At 39.1% G+C, this 14,846-nt stretch overlaps 1 pseudogene; it reads left to right on the forward strand.

The window, feature by feature from the left end:
- Positions 1–10,064: 10,064 nt before the first annotated feature.
- On the forward strand, positions 10,065–11,778 carry LOC120291285 (annotated as a pseudogene).
- The last annotated feature ends 3,068 nt before the right edge of the window (positions 11,779–14,846 follow it).

The raw sequence follows: 14,846 nt of genomic DNA on the forward strand, positions 1-14,846 counted from the left end.
CCAGATACGTATCCGAATATCCCCGGAAGATTAAAGTCTCCTTCTTAGGATACCAAAGACCGATGCTTGATGATGAAGCCACGTATTTAATGATGCGTTTCGCAGCACTGAGATGGGATTCTCTAGGATCTGATTGAAACTTAATCTGTCATACCAAGCCCGAGGTGCTTGCTTTAAACCATACAAAGCCTTTTTCGGTCCCGAAGACGAGTCCGCTTCTTTGGGTCTTCAAACCCTGGTGGTTGTTCCACATAAACTTGCTCTTTGGAGCGTAAGTCTCATCATAGTCTATTCCTTCTTCTTACGTATATCCCTTGGCCACGAGTCTTGCTTTGTTTCGTACGACTTTTCCTTTCTCATTCATCTTGTTTCGAACACCCATTTAGCTCCAATAACTTTTACCTTTTGGTTTGGATGTCAATTCCCGGACATCATTAATGCTGAACTGTCGAGCTCTTCTTGCATAGCTTCAATCCAGCTTTCATCGACAAAGCTTCTTCTATGCTTTTTGGTTCAATTTCGAAACAAGAGCTACAAAGACTAGACTCTTCTCGCCTTTTGGATCTGGTGCGAATTCCTTCATTAATTTCGCCGATTATAAGATCTTTGGGATGACTGGACTTTGTCTGTTTGATGATCTCTTTCTTTGATTGAATCTTCACGAACATCCTGATGCTGGTTTTCCAGTCGAGATGCTTCTTGAGTTGTAAGCTTTGGAAGGTCTGGAGCAGGTTCAAACTCTTCTTGATGAGTCTGACTTGATTCATCTTGTGTTGAGTCTTGAAATTTGACATTCATTGACTCCTCCACAGACTGGCTCTTCTTGTTATAGACTCTGAAGGCTTTGCTTGATGTAGAATATCCAAGGAAGATACCTTCATCTGATCTTTCTTCAAACTTACCAACTCGATCTTTTGCATTTTTCAATATAAAACATTTGCAACCAAATACATGAAAGTACGAAATAATAGGCTTCTTATCTTTGAACAATTCATAAGGGGTTTTCTCTAGAATAGGTCTTAAGAAGACTCTATTGATGATATAACAAGCTGTTGAAACACTTCAGCCCAAAATTGTGAAGAAATCTTGCTTTCTATTAAAAGAGTTCTAGCCATTTCTCGAAGAGATATGTTCTTTCTTTCCACAACTCCATTTTGCTTTGAGGAGTATATGGAGAGGAGAACACATGATTAAAGCCAGATTCATCACAAAATTTTGTAAAATCTTGATTTTCAAATTCACCTCCATGATCTGTTCTTATACAAGAGATAACACATCCTTTTTCATTTTGAACCTTTTTAGCAAACTTTTCAAAATACGAGAAGGTTTCGGACTTACTTGCAAGGAAATATACCCAAGTAAAACAGAGTAATCGTCCACAATTACTAGGCAATATTTCTTACCTCCAATACTCGTGTTCTGGTTGGTTCGAAGAGATCCATATGCAGCAAGCTGTAGTACATGATTAGTAGTGACATGATTTATTGGCTTAAATGAATTTCTTACCTGTTTTCCCCGAGAATACATGGAGTACATGGATCGAGTCTTTTGATAAGGTAATCTGGTAGTCCTCGAACAAGCTGTTTTGATGAGATTTTGGCTAACTGCTTCATGTTGACATGACCAAGCTTTTTGTGCCATAAGCTTGCTTCGTCTTGAATTGAGATAAAACATTGCGATTCATTTGGTTTCACATCCAGAAGATAGATGTTTCCATGTCTACGACCCATGAAAGACTGAGTAGAGTCTTTACTGATTCCAGAGCATATTCCTTATTGGAAGAAGATCTTGAAACCAGTATCACACGTTGGCCCGATCTTTGAGACGATTGTAATTGAGTCCTTCCACTAAGGAAACATTACTTATTGTGAGATTTCCAATTTTCACAGTTCCAAATCCCACAATACTTCCTTTGTTGTTTCCTCAAAATGAAACTTTTCCACCATTTACTTGAGCAAGCTTTATGAAACATTTTGAGTCTCCTGTCATGTGTCTTGAGCATCCACTGTCAAGATACCACTTTACCTTTCTCTTGACGGTGATCTGCATTAAAAAAAAGTCTCAAGCTTTCTTTGGTACCCAAACTTTCTTGGGTCCTTTGGTGTTAGTAACATAAGCAGTATTAGCCCATATTTTCTTAAAAGGTTTCCAAACCATAGGATACTCTTTTTCAAAATGATCCGGACTGTTACATTTTGAACATTTTAGAGCATTTCTACCTACGAGATTTAACAAAAACTTTCTTGAAGTGATTTTTGTAAACCTCACTCGAGAGTCTTTTCTTAATTCTTTCTTTTACTTTAGGAAAATCAATCAAGGGAATTGTTTCTTCTGTCATACCTAGACCAGACTTATTGAAGTAAGGTCTTTGTCTTTGAAAGAATTTTCTCAAGTTTTTCAGACCCTATAGAAAATTTCTTTGATATATTTGATAAGTCTGTTTTTAAAAAAGCATTTTCTTTTAAAAGCTTATCTTCATTTTCTTTAAGATTGGAAACAGACAAGTCTAGACTTTTAACTCTTTCTGCTAAAACATTTTCTTTTTGTTTTAGAGCTGAGTTTTCTTTCTTCAGTTCGGAAATTCTTTTGAGAGAAGTCTTAAGACTAAAGCATAGTTCATCAATATATTTAGAAACTTTGACAGGAATTTTAAAATTACTTGCCTCAAATTCACTGTCTGAGTCTGATTCAGAGTCTGAGTCTGATTGTGCCATCAGACATAGATCATCGACATAGATTGGCATATTCATTATCACTTTCTTCACACTCTGTGTCACTCCGGAGTTTCGGCTTTGAGAGCTTTTCAAAATTTTTCAGCTTTTCCTTTCTTCTTCTTCGAAGAGGACGGTTGGTCGATGTGTCCCTTTTTCTTACATTCAAAGCGGACTATGTCTTTGTTTGGTTCCTCATCATCAACGAGACTTGGTCTGTTTGTCTTTGAAAGCTTTGTTTCTTTGAGTTGAACCTTCTTCCTTTTCTATTCGCCTTTTCTGAATCTTCTTATCATGAGAGCAAGCTCCTCATCGTCCATATCTTCTTCAGAATTTGTATCATCAGAATCATCATTTGATTTTAATGCAATGGATTTCTTACCTTTTGGATCTTCATCTTCATTGATCCGTTCCACTTCATAAGATTGAAGAGTTCCAATTAGCTCGTCGACAGATAGTGGCATAATTCTCTGCGTCTCTCTTATCGAAGTCTTTATGTGATTCCAATCCTTGGAGAGTCCACGCAGTAGCTTGTTTACCTTCATGGGATCGAAGTTGGTTGACCTTGATTTTCAATACCATTCACAATATCTCAAAAAAAAGCGACTAAACATGTCGGATATTGATTCTCCTGGTTTCATTCTGAAGGCTTCGTATTGACCGAGAAGAATGTTGATTCTTGTTTCCTTCACTTGATCTGTTCCTTCATAAGTGATACGCAATCTGTCCCAAACTTCTTTTGCTGTACCACAAGAAGATATTCTATTATATTCAGTTGGTGATAAAGCACAATATAAGGAGTAAATTGCTTTTGCATTGAGTGTTTGTCTCTTGATTATTTCTTCCCGAGACATTCCGCTGGTTTCTTCGATTTCTTTTCCTCTTTCGAGACCGATGCGGTGGTAGGAGTAATTCCTTTTTCTACAACGTCCCATTCCGAGAGGATCCTTTGATCGTAGGAAAGCTTTCATCTTGTTCTTCCGGATGTTGTAATCCTTTCCATCAAAGTAGGGTGGTCTGGTATTGCTTTGCCCTTCCATCGGCCACGGTGCTAGCATACTAGCCATGGATCTTTTACTATGAAGTAAAACACTTCAAATAAAGTAAGTACACGAGCTCTGATACCAATTGATATTGCTAGTATGAGTACCTAGAGGGGGGTGAATAGGTGCCTAAACAATTTATCGATATACTGAAGCGATTCTTAGCATATGATAGAAAGTAAATTCTCTCTTAATTAACAAAATGAAATACGATCGAGGTAGAGAGAGTAAGGAAGAGAAAATTGAACACAGGATTTATAGTGGTTCGGCTTATTCCAAGCTTACGTCCACTCTTCCGCACTGACAGCCCACCGGCTGGATTTCACTATGATCAAAAGAGAAGTTACAGCACAGCTTTGCCTTGATTCCACAAAGTGTAGATGTTCTACCACACCTCCTTAAGGTCTCTCACAAATATAGACTCTCTTTTGTATACAAGTATTCGCTCAAAGGATTTATCTAAACAAATAGGAGCTTGGACTTTGGAATTCTTCTATCGCGCACACCTTGAACAACTAAGACAGTCTTCCTTATATACTCCTTTATGCCATCATACCTGTTGGCACTTACCAAAGGAATTCCTCCAATCTACCCGTTGGACGGAATCAATTAGGAAGATTGTTCAAGCTATTAAAGGAACGTGTTGATAGCCCATCAATCTGTTCGCCCATACAATCGGGATCTCGGTTTCCATAAGCGAACCTTCCAATAATATTTAGGCAATCACCGGATCTTCAATTATCGAGTCAATCTTCGATCAATCAAAGGACTCTGTTATGTCTTCTCCAGCCACGAGATCTTCTCCAGTTGATAAGGTCAAATCCTCAACGAAACATTCAGTTCTGGATAACCTTTCTTCAACGGTTTAGAGACTGTCAATGAGGATAGGCTTTGAGTCTTGAGTCTGGCTGTCCGGAGGTCTTCGAGACTTTAAATAGCGAGTGCAAAGCCTTCGGACTAGACGATAGAAACGTTTTGTCAACTTCAAAACACTTTAAGAGGATTTCTCCAACAGCTCTTTTTCTCGAAAAAGGTCGAGCGGAAATTGATAAATTAAACTTGAAGTGACGGTGCGAGGACGATCTTCAACGGCCCATAACCTCCATTAACGGCTACATCAACGAACATGTCTCGCTTTCGTGACGAGGGTTTTGCCCTGTTTTTGCCTCTGCTGGATGCCGTAGGTAGTCCTTAAATGTTGGTGACTCGTAGAAACCCTAGATGACTCTACATCAAGTCATTCGCGACAGGATCGCCTGATTTTGTGGGAGTATGTATGTGCGGCATGGAATAACTTGCTTCTCTTCTTACTTGTTTTTATTTATTTATTTATTTCAAATACAATCATACATTAATGAGTTAATTCTCACAATACACTATATCAACCTCACAATTCTTGTTAAATACATATATTATCGACACCATGACCGGACATTTTAGCTTAGGAGATTATCGAATTTAACCCTTGACCCTTATATTCACCTTTGAATGTATATAGTAACTTTGATTGTCTGCTCGAGGACGTTGGACATTAATATAAACGAAGCAGTCTCTATTGCAAGGAACGATATTTATTCAGGTGGATAACTGCTTTTTACATTTAGGGCACGTTTGGTAACGTTTTTGTTCAAAAATTGTTTCAGGGAATAGAAATAGTTTTCAATTTCTGTTCCTAAAATAATTTTTTAACAGAAGAACGCGCTTGGTAACAGTAGAAAATTTATGCTCTTGGAATAGAAAAAGAATAGAAACACGTTTGGTAAACTTGTATAATCTTTTTGTTTCTTTTAATTTTTTAATTTTAATTTTTACTTTTTACTTTTTTTCTTCCTTTTGGCCGGTCACTAGCCTCGGCCATGGCCGGCGAGTGGCCAACGAGGGCCGACGGCCTTGCCCAGCCACCGGTGAGGCTCGGCCTTGCTAAGCCACCGCCGGTGACACCTCGTCGGTGGGCGGGCGAGCTTGGCCTCGCTGGATCTGGGCGAGCTTGAGCTCGCCCAACCACACAAGGCCGAGCCTTGCTGGCTGGCACAATGTCGACCTCGCCTTGGTTGGGCGAGCTCAAGCTAGCCTAGATCCGGCGAGGCCGAGCTCGCCTAGCCACCGACGAGGCTCGGCCTCGCCGGATCCGGCGAGCTCAAGCTCGCCTAGCCAAGATGAGGCCTAGCCTCACCGAGGGTTGGCGACGCTCTGGCGAGGTCACCAGCCAAAAAAAAAAATGAGAAAAAAAATAGTGTTTCTTGGAATTGTCCCAAGAACAATAAACAAGTTTTTTTTCTACTTTTTGTTTCTATTCCAAATCTGTTCCCATGAACAAAAGTGTAAACAAATGCGTTTCTATTCTTTTTTTGTTCCCCGGAACAAAAGAACAAAAATTTGTGTTCTGGGGAACAGAAACAGATTTAAACAAACGGGCCTTAGCCACTAGGATGAACCCCAAAAATTCATATGCCTGGACAAACGTGAGGACATTGGATGTCCAATCAGAGAGATTTCCGCTCCATCACCTTCAAATTTTTTTACAATAAACAATTTCTTTCATGGTCTTGTCAAGGTACATGTGCGCAAGTTTCAATTGCATTAAGAAAAATTCCGTAAACATACATAGGTCGGTTCATGACCACCTCATTCTTATAGATAAGATTGTGTTTTTCCCCTATTTATACTTTTATTTTCTGTATTCTAACAGTTACATCGTAATTATTAACCTACTGGTTCCTCATCATTGCATATAATACATAAAAAAAAAAGACCAACTATGCCTAAATTCTTGATTTGCAGTTGTGGCTGTGCTTCTCAATGATAAAGTTGGACGGTGGACCTAGACCTTCCAACAGAAAATTCTAAGGGTAACAGTTTCTTGTGTCAAAGAATTGGACAACTTTAGTTTGGTTTTGGTAATCCGAGAGAGAGAGAGAGAGAGAGAGAGAGAGAGAGAGAGAGAGAGAGAGAGAGAGAGAGAGAGAGAGAGAGAGAGAGAGAGAGAGAGAGAGAGAGAGAGAGAGAGAGAGAGAGCTTCCAACAGAAAATTCTAAGGGTAACAGTTTCTTGTGTCAAAGAATTGGACAACTTTATTTTGGTTTTGGTAATCCTAGAATTATGGTTAGAGAGAGAGAATACGAGCGTAACAACCTAGAGGCCAACCGAACACTTTGTATGCCCCATGAATAAGTTAAATCTAAACATGTGGCTTGTGCAAAGTGGCCTTGCCCTAGAGTCGTTTACACGCACTTTGTGGGATTTTAAAAAATCAATTCTAGCTTTTGAGCTAGAAATCCCTAAATGCGTCAATTTTGTTTTGTTTTGTTTTGGTTTTTTTTTTTTTTTTTTGATAAAGGTAAGTATAATATAGATTTTGCCAAATGAATATACAAAGAGAGCAAGCCCGGCACCAACAAAACAAACACCCAAAAGACAAAGGATTTAAGAGAGTGTAGGGATGCCGTGGTACCACAATAAAAAAGAGTCAAACAACCTTTAGGAGGCAAAACAATAACAAGAAGGGGAAGAACACAATCACTCAAAGATTGACGATGGCAATTCCCAACTTTGTTATAGTCTTCTACTCCGAGGAATGTCTGGGACATGATTGAAGGATAAGGCTTTATCCTTAATCGCCTTATGAAGACACATCTTCAACGCTGGTAGGAAAAGGGAGCCGTTGCGAAAGATAATCTCATTATGTTCCTTCTAAATAAGATAGCATAAAGCTCCAAAAGTGAAGCGACCCAAGGATTGGTGGAAACTATTGTCAACAAGATGTTTGGTAACCCAAGCAATATTATCAACCGAGCATTTGTTTTGCCAGGCTAAATTACACTTAGCCGCCCAATAACGCGCAAGGGTACCAGTTTGATAAAAAAATCTCTTTGATAATGTTATGCAAATAGTATAAAGATAGATGAATTTTTTTTCTTATATCTTACTCCCCATAGTCATGTAAGATTTTGTCGGCATGAAAATTTAAAAAGACTGAGATTAAATGTTCCAAATTATATTTTCTATATACGTGGAATTATGTTATGGAGCCGGAAGTGCCTCTTGCCATATTTTGATAAACCTTCTCCCAGCCTAAGAAGCATGCCTGGTTCTCTAATCTCAAAGAAAAAGAGGAGCTAGGTCTCGCCTTTAGAATGGTATAAAGTAATTGCAGTTAGCTTAAAGACATTCGTAGATGTCGACTGATCAATGCTTTTGGAAGTACTGAGAGATGCGCACGCATACGTGCGATATCCAAACTGTTTCCGTTGACCCTCACGAAAATCTCCGTACAGACCGTTGTTGTTAATTCTTTATTTGCCATAAAATCTGCATGAATCCATACTTCAATGATTCAAACGTGACACAAAGGAAGTTATGCTTGAAAATAATTCCAAAAGATAGCATTTATTTTGAATAATGTGGTGCATATTACAATATCTTAGACGCTTATTTATAGGGAGGTCACCATCTAGAAAATAATCAAGTAACTGAAATCGAATAACAAAATTAAGAAGAATATATTGATAAAAGGGAAAATTATCAAAACACAACTAGAAAATTTGTAAAATGCATTTGAAATTTGTAACATCTCGGATTTGTGGGATTGTATGCTCTTATGATATTCTAATATTTTCATAAAGACATTTACATGTTGTTCTACATCAAAACATCCCACGATCCGTCGCCGATGTAGTTATGGAGATCATTGGGTTGGGTTATTCAGCTTGCAATAAAAGTTATAGTGCGAGCAAACCATATAAAATAACCATAAATAATGGCAAAAACTATCGCCGAAAATTCTCCAATGACGACAACGACTCCGATTTAGTGGAATTTTGTGCTCTCAATTTGACTATAAAAACCCGCCCGTTGTGCTCCCAAATAGAGTGCAAGAAATCAAACTCCTAACCAAAGTGTCTCGAGAATCACATGGCGCTCCTTCAATCTCCATCAATTTGCTTCCCTCTCGCCCTTCTCCTTTCTCTCCTCATAAACTCGTCTCACTGCTTCAAACCCAAATCTCTTAACATCTTGAAGGTTCAGTCCAACGGTGATTGGTCACCAGCAATGGTGCCAAAAACTTGCTCATAAAATTCTAAACGCAAGTACACGTGTTAAACAAGTAATATAATGATGAGAAAAATATCGTCCCACGGAGATCGGTGATTAATAAACCAATTAAATACTAAAATAGACTAATTCTAAAATTTATCTAACAAATCAAAATACAATTAAGAATAAATTAATAACAAAATTTGTAGATTAAATGCAGTAAATTAATCAGATAAATATGTTAGAGTATCCGATTTCACCATAAACACTAGATATGAATTTCAGATTGTTGTGAATACAATAATGATATTAAACATGGCGGAATTTCCTAATCTATTTAATATCATATCTCTAGGTATAGCAAACCTACTCAGTTTATTAATCCACTATATCTCTATGTGAATTAAAATAAACATGAATGCATTAAAAACTATGAATATTCCTGGTTTACAATGAGTTTTTTGGATCATTTTATCACCGAAAGCTACACAAATAACGAAGTATATCTCTATCCATGTTTAATTCATGGTTATATATTATAATGAGTAATTACATATTATCACTTTTCGGTCACAAACGTGCACATCAGATCATTCAAGTGGTGGCCAATCATTCAAATGCATTACGCACAATAAAATATAACTCACATGAATGAAATCAATTGTAAAACATAAAAATCATGAAATTCACATCATTATGGTTAGGTACATCGTAGCCCTAACAAAAGAAAATTAGAATATAGTAGAATAATAAATAAAAATATAAATCAAACCCAACATCTTGAATCAAAGAGCAAGAATTCTATCACAACTTTTGTATTCTCTTCAAAATACTTGAAAAACTCTCAGAACAATAAAAAACGATCTAACAAAAACCTAGCTTCTCCCTCTGACTCTTAATGTTCTCCTCTTCAAAAGATATATCCCATATATGTATCTTCCAACGCTTACAGATAACATTAGGAAACAAAATCAAGAATTTCCTAATTTGATATCCATCTTCCATTGCTTTTTTTTTTTGAATTCCTTATCTACCCATCGTTTCCTTATCTTTTCCATATTTTATTATTTTGCATAAATAAGAAAAATTCGAATAATTAGAAGGAAATCCAAATATTTTCTCATAAATATTGCATTAATTCTTGCCTATAAAATAACTCTATTTTTATAGAGTTATCAAATTTTGTGCTCTCAATTTGACTATAAAAACCCGCCCATTGTGCTCCCAAATTGAGTGCAAGAAATCAAACTCCTAACCAAAGTGTCTCAGGAATCACATGGCGCTTCTTCAATCTCCATCGATTTGCTTCCCTCTCGCCCTTCTCCTTTCTCTCCTCATAAACTCGTCTCACTGCTTCAAACCCAAATCGCTTAACATCTCGAAGGTTCAGTCCAATGGTGATTGGTCGCCGGTCGCCGGCAGGTGCGACGTGGTACGGGAGTCCCAATGGCGCTGGAAGCGATGGTAAAGGAATGACATTATAGTTTTATATGGTCAATTCACTTGGAGTAAATATCTTTTTACGCAATCACCGTTGGTCTCATGACAAGCCTTTCAGTAATTTTGACTTATCAAGTCTTTTGAGTATAAATCGGTTCGGACATATGAGTAGCTTAGGTCAATCACCTAATCGTGATTGATTTTGGCTTTGTACCAAACACATATAGATTTAGAGGTCGAACTGGAATCAAGTACAACGCTAGACAATACTACTCTAGTAATTACACATTTCACCTGATCTGCAAATATACATATATATTTATACATACATATATAATATTTTATATATAATATGCTTCGTATGATATTTTGTACGTAGGTGGTGCATGTGGGTATGGGAGTGGGGTCGCCCAAGCTCCATTCTCTTCAATGGTGTCCGCAGGAGGGCCTTCTCTTTTCAAATCAGGCAAAGGATGTGGAGCTTGTTACCAGGTTTCTCTCTTGCTAGAAAAGTGTTTCTCGAATTATTTTTATATTCGCCGTCATCGGAGAAAATTTGCCACGGACAAAGTTAATATATGTTCACGAGATATGCTTTTCCTAAATTAACAATCGTGGAATAGAATCATGAAAACATCTACTGCGGCAAGCTTTCTAGACTTCCATTAAAAGTAGCTTGACTTCTTCGTATTCAAACAGATTATTTGACTCGGTACATATTGTCCTATTCAAACAGATTATTTAGTAGTAGTTAGGAAGTGCAGTCTTTTGAGCTCTTGTTGATTAAATTTCAGGTGAAATGCACCGAAAACGCGGCTTGTTCTGGGAAGCCAGTGACGGTCGTTATAACTGATGAATGCCCTGGTGGCCCTTGTGTTGCTGAATCTGCTCACTTCGATTTGAGCGGCACGGCTTTTGGAGCCATGGCGAGCCCCGGCAAGGCCGATGAACTTCGCAACGCTGGGGTGCTGCAAATTCAATACCAAAAGTCCGTACGGTCGATCCTTTCTCTATGGATCCTTTCGAGTGAATTCCAATTTTAACAGACGCGCAGAGGGAAAAAAGGAAGATAAAACGCATTGAAAAGTGCTTTAAATTAACGAGAAACTTTGCTTTCACCAGACTTATACTAGTCAGCAAATAGTCTAACTTGCTTATTAAAAGTCTATTTATGTGCACATATTTACAATGCCAAGCAGAGTAGAGTGCAATTTCCCCGGCGCGAAGGTGGCATTCCACGTGGACTCTGGCTCGAACCCCAACTATTTCCCTGTGCTAATTGAGTACGAGAATGGGGATGGCGAGCTCGGCGCCGTCAACCTGAAGCAGGCTCTAGACTCTGACTCTTGGCTTCCGATGCAACAGTCGTGGGGCGCGGTTTGGAAGCTGGATGGCGCGGGCCAGCTGCGCGCCCCATTCTCGATCAAGCTCACCTCTCTTGACTCCGGCAAGACCCTGGTTGCCAACAACGTGATCCCCGCTGGGTGGCAGCCCGGACAGACGTACCGGTCCGACGTCAACTTTGCTGTCTGAGGGTTGTGTGTGGTTTGCTTGGGAGACGAAGAAATGGAGATTGGTCGTCCGTGAATTTGGTTGTGTTTTATGTGATTGGCAAAAATAAAATATAGGATGGTGTTGGTAAAAGAAAGTAGTTTGCCTTTTCCACTCTGTGTAATCTAGTCAGCTATGAGCTACCTCTTGGAAAAGAGAGTAGTAGGGAGTAGGGGTGTGCATGGTCCGGGCGGGCGGTTTTCGATTTAGAACTGAGAACCGCCTGCTAAGAACCGGTTCCGTAAAATTGGAATCAGGAACCGCCTGCTAGTTGCATGGATCCACCCAGGATTCGGACCACCGGTCCAATCTGATACTGGGTGGATCCATAGAACCGGTCCAACCTCCGCGCCTTCCTCTTTTCGCCTCCCCACATCTGCTTATTTTGGCTCTCCTGACCATTGCATCTTTATTCTCCTCAAGTACTAGCGCTACAACGGTGTCCACGGCGGTGGCAGTTGCAACCCTCACTCCGCTTCCGTCTCGGCCACCACCACCATCTTCGCCACCGCCTCTGCCGTCTCCCACTCCTCCCTTGAGACCAACAATGAGGAGGACAACAGGGACGATGAGCCATTCTTAGACCTAGAGTTCGCCTGTCCCCGAAGATGAGGATGATGGGGAGAAGCTTGAGGAGGGGGAGGAGAAAGAGGGGAGGTAGAAGTAGGACGAGCCAAACAACAAAGAGGACGATAGTGACAGTGAATGCGGAGGTGGCGATGACATGGAGAGAGAATTCAAGTTCGAGGGAGGAAAAGAGAATCAACTCACTGTTTCGCCGAGTTCGGACTAGGATTCGAAGGGAGATAAGTAAATCCGGAGGTGAATCAGAGAGGAAGAGGGAGCTCAGGAAGATTTTAAACTGAGAGAGACGAGATCAAGTAGGAAGTAGTAAATTGAGACAAGAGGGTGATTGAAGCTCTAAATTTTAGATTTGCTAATTTCTGAATTTTTTTAATATTAAAAATTAATATATTGTTATAATATAACCGGTCCAATCCGGGTGGGCGAGTGGGCGGATCCACCCATGAAACCAGGAATTGGACCGGTACCCACCAGTTCTCATAAATTGGAACCGGAAACCAGACCGGTTCGCTTAAGAACCATCGGTAACGAGCGGTCCGGGCGGGTCCCGGTTCTTTTGCACACCCCTAATAGGGAGAAATGAATGATATTGTCCTTTCTAAATTAAGAATGATTTGAGTATTTTTGTTCTTTATCTTTGTGCTAATCTATTGGATCTGAAGCTTGAAAGCTTTTATGTTGTACCACTTCTAAAGTGGATGGTCGTAAATTGTGTCAATCTATATGCGAATGGGTACGTTCTTCATTATGAAAAAATGAAACTTCTGAATGAGAATTATAATTCCAAAGAAAACATTTTCGATACATATTCATAAATAAAACTAACGAACCCGACCTTTCAACATATTCCTATCACTCCCAACCATCACTACTTTGATTCATTTCTAGGAAATCAACCTCTCGTGCGTCGAGTTTGTACTTAATACTAGCTCCAATAATATACATGAAAATAAACATCATCATTGAATTTTCAGTTCAATACCGATCAAACTATTGCCTAATATTTAAGTTCAATCTCTATCAAGGTACTCTTGGACTACGTAGGACAATCGATGTTCATGTCAATAATTTTTAGCTAAAATTGACTCGAATGACTACGTTAACAAATCATCAAAAAGTTTAAGTGGCAAAATTTCGAGATTTTGAACTAAAGTGACATTCATGTAATAGATTTAGATTCTTTTTTCTTTTGTTAATCAAGTCAGATGAACGTCATTGACATGGACAAAGAAGAGCTGGGTATTGATGCAAATCAGTTTCTTGCCACCATTTAAAAGGTAAGTGACTTAAGGTGCGCATGATAACCATTATATTTTTCTATTTCTCTATTTTTCTGTTCCTTGGAATAAATTTGGAATAGAAATTTGTTTGGTGACACAATTTCATTTTTTTTTAATTATTTCTAGAAGAACTTTCTACTTCAGAAATAGATTTGGACCATAAATCAAAAGTTAAAGTATTTACCTTTTCTATTTCTAGAACAAAAGTGAGTAATGAAAACTCTTCTTGTTGTTTAGTCTCATCACTGCCCTCCACCCACGCACGCCCGTGGGATGTCGGATGGATGCTGTTGACCACCATATGTTAGATGCCTACCACCAGTCGCTCACCGCCGGTTGTCGGATGCCCGTCGCCAGCTCTCGGACTCCAGCAATCAGCCATCTACTACCGATTGCTGATAGTTCACCACCAGCTGCCCGCTGGTTGTTGGCTGTTGCATGTGTGCCTCTTACAGCCGATTGCCGGTCACCGGTGACCCCCTTGCAGTTGTTGGCCGTCGGGAAGCCAAACGCCTCCCATCACTACTCGGGAAGGGAGGAGAATTTTTGTGTTATTATTAAACGAATTTCTATTTTAAGAGCAGAAATTTTATGAGGTTATCAAGTGCATATTTCTGCTCAAAAACTTATTTAGAGAATAAAAATAGGAAAATTAATTTCTAGTCAGAAATTGATTTCTTAGAAATTGATTTCTAGAATGGAATGGTTATCATACATGCCCTTAGTGTCCCTTATAAGGGAATTTTGTTCTTTGATAGTTGACCTCGGTGTAGACGCGAAGTGCATCATCAGTATCCTTAGAAGTCGTTCAAGAATTCCGGGCCAAAGATGAAGAAAGTCTGCGAGTTCATGAAGGATGTTATGTTGCATTTGCGGTTCTTCATCCAAAGCCTACATAAGGCATTTGGAGGCTTTTGCCTTCTTTTGTTTTTTGTTATTTTTTAATCATGTATTGCAATCCTTTCTGGCTTCTCCTGCTCTTCAATTTCTTATACCTTCACTATCCGGCAGCGTTAATACAATGTTGTTAAACCCAAACTTTATACTTAAGCTCGCTTGCCTTCAATTTTGAAGGTACCCAATCGAGCGATCGAATCGTTCTAGACATCAACTCAAAACCCCCAGATCTAGTTTGCGTTCCTTTCTCGAACGTCCGTCAGCTTTTTAACACACAAGGACTGTGGCTGTGCCGAAATTTCTGA

This window comes from Eucalyptus grandis, chromosome 3, assembly GCF_016545825.1.
Source record: "Eucalyptus grandis isolate ANBG69807.140 chromosome 3, ASM1654582v1, whole genome shotgun sequence".
Classification (NCBI taxonomy): Eukaryota; Viridiplantae; Streptophyta; class Magnoliopsida; order Myrtales; family Myrtaceae; genus Eucalyptus; species Eucalyptus grandis.